We start from the raw sequence: 6,131 nt of genomic DNA, 5'->3' as shown, positions 1-6,131 counted from the left end.
AAAGAAAAAGATTTTTTGGGGATAAGCGACCAAACAAGTTGCTCCAACTTTTTCAAATATATTCTGACAGTCATGCCAACTTTATAAAAAAAAACAAGTTGAACAACGACTCATCCTAGAGTCGTAGTGATAGAAATGTTGTATGTTTCAGTCCATTGTTTAAACTGCCCTAGGGTGGAAATGCATCTTTCATACTAAAATAATAGCGTGATTCATCCTCGACTGAATGGTTTTGGAAGCTTTGGTCAGCGCTGGTGATGAGCCCGCGGGTCACGGCGCTCCCTCCTGCTTTGTTCAGCTCTCTCCTGTCATTCAGACGGTCTGTTTGAAGGAACGATTTCCCGTCAACCTCATTCTCTCCGTTCTCGTCTCCATTTTTTTCTGATTCGGTGCAACCCTTTCAACATCCCACATCCTTCTCTCCTCTGCATGCGGAGGGGAAAAACACAGACTCCATAATAATTACCCAGCTGGAGCTGGTCACGGGGGCTACTGTGCCCGTTTTAAATGTATTACCGAGTGTAATGTTAAATCCCTTCCTTATCAGTGACGGAGCAGCGTCCTTGGAGTTGAATCAAGGTTACATAAACTGCATGACCGCTAACATCGTGTTCCATCCGGTGAACAGACCTTTCCCCTCCGAGAGCGAGAGAGAAACCTCACTTTTATAATTACATTTATGGATTAGAATTAAGGGAAGAAAAAGCACAGGGCTCAACTTGAGACCCATTTTCCGTGTTCAATAAGCATGAGTCAGTGGAACTCAATACAGTGCGATATAGCCCTTTCTCTAAACTGCTATTGTTGCCCGTGTCAGTCAGTTGCACTAATCCCCCAAAATTTAATGCGAGTTAAATCAACAGCGACCTCTTCTAGGACAAGTCCAAACCCTTGTGCTGTCAGGAAAACACGGAAAGCAGAAGGTTGACGTTGCGAATTTAGTCAAACTGAGCGAGATCCGGGAATCACATGTTGTTATTGGCACCTGGGCTTTTCCGAGCCTAGTAATGATGTGCCGAAACGTCTGCAGGGGAAAAAGTGGTCATGCAGTGAACTGCATGAGACCACCAAACTCTAAAGTAAACCAATAAGGGATTTGTTTTTACAAGGCCACGCACAGACCCCCAGTAGGTTTTCCCTTTGTTCCACCAGATGCTTTCTTCTTCTACTTTGCACCCTCATCTTTGGAATAATCCTTTCCACATGGATCACCTCGGTCTAATCTGGGGTTTGATGGTGATATTGCAACTCTTTTGTGTTTCGACTGTATTTAAAATGTCACTGTGGTTTAGACCCCGTACAGTCTCGTGTCAAAGCGATCCTATGTACCAATGACGTGCAGTCAGGGAAGGCAGGAGAGGCGCTGCCTCACTTGACACACTTGGAAAAAAAAAATGAAAATAAGAATGAAACGGTTATATGAATCTGTGATTTGAAATATAAAGGTAATTTTCATTCAACTTCACCAGTTTTTTATTCAAAATCACTGAATTTTTACATTTACTGTAAAATACTGAGAAGAGCCGTGCGTTGAGGCCGCAGACTGTTGAGCCTCAACGTACATTGAACAATGATGGCTGACTGCTGGCATTCTTTGCACTGTATTGCTGTCTCTGCATGTCGCTATCAAAATGTTTAAACACTTTTGCTATAAGAACTATATTTCCTATGTACAGTCTTTTATTGTAAATAACTGTATGTGTGTTACTAGCTTCTTGCGCTGAGAGATCATAAAACAACTGCTAAGAGCCACTAAGTGAGGCACGCAGTTGTCCTGCCTCATGTCAGGGGGCGCTCATGATAGCAGGGATTCTCCTTGCAACTCCTCGGCTTATTCAGTGAATAAGCTACTCTGTAGGGTTCATATGTTTGTAAATCTGATTGTAATAAAGTCAGTGCCTCACCGGCCATGAACCTCATCGCACGTCACTGCTATGCACAGTATACCATACGGGCATCGTTCAGGGACTGAAAATTGCACTGAAGAAGCTTGATTCTCAAGTCTGGACTGCAAATTGAGTCATAAGTATTTGGTTACAAATCCCGGTCAAGTGTAAGAGTGCTTTCGTTACAAAGAATGACTCCAACATCTGCAGCATCCTGTCCACTCCGCACAGGACGTTGTAATAATACAGTAATACAAGATGTGCTATGTAATCATCTCTCCTTCATCTGTCAACAGACACAGTATCAATGCTGATTAGCTCTCTGGCATGTGTGGTGATTCATAACAGGCTACGAGAGTGGTTGAATGGCAGGACCATGCTACAACAGTGCTGTATGTTCCTTGTATGCATTTATATGCAGATAATATTTGTAAATAATGTTTGCATATATTATGTTTATATGAAAAGAATACAACTAAGAATAAGAACAACTTTATTTATCCCGAAGGAAATCGTTCCCGAAGGAAATTGTTGTGCCAGAGTTTCAAGTAAAACATAACAATAATAAGTAATAGTAGGAAGGAGGGAGAATAAGAAATACAAATAAAACTATAAAGTGTCAAAGTCAAGGCCATAAAGTGTTTTAAGGTCTTAAAAAGTACAAAGATTTGAATATTCCTTGTACTTTTGACCTTAAAACTAACAAGTAGAGGTGAGGCTGAAATTGAAATACTTTAACTGTGAGTCGGGTCCGAGTCTGTCCGAAAACATAAACTTTTCCTGTTGATGCAGTGCTTTTTGTTCATCGATGCATAAAATGAATATACTGTTTATACGAAAAATAACATGACTAACAAGTAAAGTTGAGGTGTCCTTAGTCCAGGATTTGAAATAATAATGCATTAACAGGAAGAGCTTTTGGGCTTTTTCTGCTAATGCAGTTTTAACTCATATCTTTGATACTGGTGATATTGGCCATCAAATAACTGGCAGACGTCTGTGACAGACGTCCATTCATCAGATCACACTGAGGTCATCCTGACATAATGCTCAAGCAATGACACATCAGAGAGCGGCGCTGACGGACAGCCAGCGTGTCACAGAAATATCAGTATTTTCAATGTTCCGGACGCATTCTTTAAGCTCTAGATAATACTGTTATTCATTCTGAAGGCGGCGAGCCTGCGACTCACAGCGGCTCATCTTGCTTCGCCCGGATCTCCTCATCGATTCATATTTCCAGTTTGAAGGAGCGACTTCCTGTCTGTCTCGTTTTTGCCGTTCTCGCTTTGTTTCCGTGATCCACTACACTCCTATAAAAACATCCTTCTCCCTCGGCGGTAAGAGTTGGCTGATGAATTGTTCGGCTCTAACATAAAATAATCAGGGGACAGATAAGACGGTCTTTAGGCGTGGGTGGATGGCGATTCTAACTTTTGGCCGTGGAGAGAAATAAAATCTGTCTTGGAAAAGTTTGCTTTTAATGTGGGTGTGTCTTGGCCAGGTCTTTCCATAAAAATAAATTTATATCCCCCCAAAACATACCCGTCAAAACTGTTAAATTATAGATTAATACAGGGAGAAAGATGTCCGAGTGGTTGTTTGAGTGAATGAGAGACTAAATGCCTGCATGTCTCTGCGGGAGAGTCTTCCCAGCACCTTTTGCTTCAGCAGTCAAAACTTGGCTAACCGCCTGTAGTTTAGCACATAAAAGTGTTTATGTAAGAGTCCTATACAGGTAAACATGTGATGCACTAACCCATGCTGTGCTTTTGCAAGATGGGAGGGTAGAATGTGGAGGCCCCATGAACAAAAACTGTTTGTGTTGTTAATCACGTCCATGTTTTTTAATCCACGCAGTCATTAAAGAGCATAATCTTTGAAAATGTGATCCTGAATGGTATACATAATGAATGAATAAACCTCCAGTCTGCACTTGTCGGCGATTTGACTTTTTCTTACGTAACTGGACACCCGAGAGCCCGCGCAGCTATGGACGACTGCGGATCTGACCGACTGCCGCTGGTGTCGAGGGACCACGTGCGCGCAGCTCGTGTTTGTAGATCCCGTAACTGGAGAAAAGCCAAAAACTGCGATCATTAAAACGAGTGCGTGGGTTGAATGGCCGTGAATGGTCTCCTTGTGCGCTGACCGAAACCTTCCGGGGGAGAGGGAAATGAGAAAGAGATGACACACGACGTATCGCCGGGAAAAAAACAACAAAAAAAACAAAAAATATATGCAGTATACATGATATACACACACAAAGTCTCTTGTAGAAGCTTGGACGTCAACCTTTATTGATACTGTAAAAAAAAATGTCAGCCAATAAAGAAAATCATATACGTCTTTCATATTTGCTTCAGTACTGCTGTTAATACATGTAAAAACATAGATTAACATAATGCATTTGGATGGTATGAGGGACGTCTCACACTGACTCCACCGCAAATGTTCCTCCTGAAAACTAATCCGGCGTCTAATGAGGTTTACTAACTGTGTGCTTTAACATGTGGAAGCTCTGCACCGACTACAATGTCCCGTTTTGAGATATTCACTGCCAAGGATGAGGCGATGTCGGTTTTATATCTCAGAGGAAATAACTCCTCGTGCCTTGAAGCAACAGCGATGAACTTTCCTTTTGTTTTACATCTGGGTACTTTTTGCTCGATAAAAAAAACCCCAACCTCAATCCGTCAACAAAAAGAACATTCTCTACATTCAATGTAAACCTTTTTTTTCTTTTTTTTTTTTTTTTTTGCGAGCACCCATCAAATTAACCAAACCGGCGATCAGACAAAAACATTCTTGACATCAGGTTCAAATATTGACACCTCCGGCACAAGACCACATCTGGATACATTTCATAAATAAAAAAAAACAAAAAAACAAAACAAAAACAAAACAAAGCTAAATCAAATAAGAATCCTTCTGATCTCTCTTTTAATTTGTTTGTTTCCTCATAACTGTCCAGCTGTTCCTGTGAAATGGAAACAAAGGGCTTTCTGGTTGTCATGTGGTCGTCACTTACTTTTCACTTCATCCGTGGATGATGGACATTATAAATACGAATTTAGAAAAAAAAAAGGTAACTATTCGTTATTTTGAAATATTCTGTCTAACTGCAAAGACAGTCGCTTATGAGATCTGACCCAAACAAGTACTTTCAAACATTTCCCGCGCACGTCATTCTTTTCCATTTAACTTTAACTTTGTTCATCGTCCATCACAATCAATTCCCGCTGCGGCTCCTCGCCATCGGAAGCATCTCCAATTGAGATAAAAGTGATATAAAAAACAAGAAAAAAAAAATTTCAAATGACAGGAAAGTTCGCGCAGCTCGGCAGTGAAATAGATTTAAGGCACTATCATTGATTTTAAATCTATGTTGTACTAACATTGGCACAGGAAATGTAACTGAGTGACGTACATTAGAATTAAAGTATAAAAAAAAAAGAAAGAAGGCACGGGATGGTGAAGAAGCACCAGCAATTTTCGACCCCCTTTTTTTGTCAATATGCAAAATGAAAGAATCTGTCGCCCGCCACATCGTGAGTAGCGATGCGCGACGCTCGCAGAGGATTTAAAGACTCGAAAGGTCGCATCAAACCGCAAAATGCATTTTACATTCGAAGGCGAGGTTATGAAAAACGCCGGGAGGCGTTGTGTGACTTTTTAGCCCGTTCCTACGATTCTGCGCGCAGTGTTCATCTCGGTGGTGGGACACCTTGTCGATATTCAAGTACTCTCCTCTGTTTCTCTCGGGAAGTAAAAATAAATTAGATGCTCTTCGAACTGCCCTGCAGTTGCAATGTGACCGGTGATGATAAAACTGAAGACAAAAAAAAAAAAAAAAAAAAAGAAACCCCAAAAACAAAACACACATAATGCTATCAAAGTACAGTATCAAAAGTGTGTATGAAACACGAGGAGAGACTATAACCTGATTTATAGTTGCTTGATTTCATGAGCTTCGATGCAAAAACAAAAACAAATACATACCGTACCATACTGATGCCCAGCAGTCTATGTGCGCAGATACATAATTGTAACAAAAAATATATATATATATATTGCCGTAATCTAAAACTCGACTACATGAGAAGGTGAATAAAGGACAAAATCCGAAGCCTCGACGACATCAATTAACGTAGTGATAAAACAAACAAAAAAAAAAAGTATCAAAGACATAAATTGAAACCTTTAAACATCTGTACACGTCCCTGTCGCTGATCAGTACAAAAA

Source organism: Fistularia commersonii, chromosome 33 (genome assembly GCF_037954325.1).
Source record: "Fistularia commersonii isolate RoL2024-O1a breed Wild chromosome 33, RoL_Fcom_v1.0, whole genome shotgun sequence".
Taxonomy (NCBI): Eukaryota; Metazoa; Chordata; class Actinopteri; order Syngnathiformes; family Fistulariidae; genus Fistularia; species Fistularia commersonii.
This window is presented reverse-complemented; position numbering follows the sequence as displayed.